Consider the following 2,083-nt stretch of genomic DNA (forward strand, 5'->3'; position numbering starts at 1 on the left):
CCATCAGTAATTTGTCTTTGTACGATACAAAATTATCAAAAGACTAGCACCGTTTTAAAATTATTATAGGAACCCACAATGATTTATAACATTCATTCCACTACCACAGAATATTAATTAAAATCTGTTCATAATTTCAAAAGGAACCCCAAAAGTGTTAAATATGAATTACTAACAATTTTGGTAAACAGCATAGTTAAAAATAATGTTTAAGTTATCAAGTACATAAAATTACAGAAGTGATGCGTTTAATAACTAAGTTACATTTAATAACCCTGTCGTGTGGGTGTTGTAACTTTGGATTCTGGTCTAACACCTTGCGCACTTTGACCCATTCTGATAGCTTTGATTTCAAGAATGCATCGTATCCATATAGAACCATCGCACAGAAACCAAAGAACTAGAATAAATATAATTCATACACATTGGGCAGGAAAAATCTCAATCAGTAGATTATATTTTCCCATTTACTCTTATAATATTTTATCAACTTACTATTTAATATTTAGTCATAATTGAAAATTCATATCTCATGCATTGACCAATGGAATGAAAAATTTTTGTTTTAATAAAGTTTACAAGAATATTTTTGATATTTTTGCTTATGATAGACAGAACCCAATTTTGTTCTATATGTTATTAGAAAAAATATTGTTATCCACTTACCGCTGCAGCTGCAATGCCTTCATAATATGATCCATGTGCAGCAGCTAGGATGCTGCTAACAAGTAGAAAAATGTCCATAAACCGTTAAACACAAACTCTATTTTGAGCCAAGGAATTTGGTAGAATTTCTCAACTATGTGAAAAGTGTATAAAATTCAGCATAATTCCCGTAAACCAAAATGCTGTCATAGACACAGTGTTGAACCATGCACCTCTTGATGTATATGATGCATTGGAAACTTCGATACAAATAAATCCAAGCAAATTAAAGCCTGAAATAGATAAATAAGATGTATTAATGGACAAAGTAAATCATGCTAATGCAACGAAAAAGCATTACGTTAGTTGTGTGCCACAATTCGTCATTCGCTCTCAATGATATCATTTCTATACGGGTCGATTGCGATTGGACGTCGTGTCGCGTGAGTATGATTGCTTTGATTGTATAATGAAAATAACAAAAACAAATGAGAAATCTATGCCGTGTAAGAAACGGAAAGTTATTTTTATAGGCAAAACACATACTACAGCTGCTCAAAGAATGAGACTGTATCGCCTGCGAAAAGTAAAAAAAAAAAACAAGCAGTCAATGAATGTGTGTTAATTTTAATTACATGATGAGTGAAATTGTGTAAACAATATTTATTTAGGCAATGATTACATAATAATTCTCTGCATTTTTATAGATATTAAAATATAAAGCTACCTCTTTATTCTATCATGATCTGATCATGAAGATATATCTTACGCAGAATTATATCTCAGGCACTTTGGAAGTTTAGTGGAAGTCTACAATGTTTTTCGTTTATGATGGCTATTAAGTATTACAAAGTTGCATATTTTTTATAAACATGAAAATAAATTGATATTCAGATTTATTACTCTAAAGAAGAGATCAAGCACAACAATAGTTTATGTAGCTGTGTATCAATTATATACAGATATAGTTCGTAATGGACATCTATGCATTTTATGTAAATTAAATTATCAAGATTGTTTTAAAATTCACTGTTTGAACAAATATTATAGAATTTATTAATCAGCAATTACTTCATATCTCTAATAAGTGTGACTTAATTTACATTAATATTTTCAAATATTATAATATTTTTATGCTATTATAAAATATAATTTATAATTTATCATTATATAAATGTGTATAATGGTTGACACTAATAATGGTGTCATCACGAGTGTTACCATATTACTAATAAACATTGTTCAAAATTGTTATATGATGTATTTATTTTTACTTAAATGTCATCTCGTAAAATAGCAAAAATTTTTACTTCAATCGCTTGTAACCTTATGCACACTTTTTTTTTTTAATACTTCACATAAAGCTTTCAATTGTTTAGATCCAATGTTACTATTTACAATTAATATATTTCACAATAAGTATTTTTATAAAGTGTTG

The 2,083-nt window shown here is 28.2% G+C and overlaps 1 pseudogene; it reads right to left on the bottom strand.

Annotated features, from left to right (window-relative positions):
- Positions 1 to 266: 266 nt before the first annotated feature.
- LOC113389465 lies at positions 267 to 1,627 on the bottom strand (annotated as a pseudogene).
- Between the last annotated feature and the right edge of the window lie 456 nt (positions 1,628 to 2,083).

Source organism: Ctenocephalides felis, unplaced genomic scaffold, assembly GCF_003426905.1.
Source record: "Ctenocephalides felis isolate EL2017-DRISC unplaced genomic scaffold, ASM342690v1 CF-g0.4_SCAFFOLD_03573, whole genome shotgun sequence".
NCBI classification, from domain to species: Eukaryota; Metazoa; Arthropoda; class Insecta; order Siphonaptera; family Pulicidae; genus Ctenocephalides; species Ctenocephalides felis.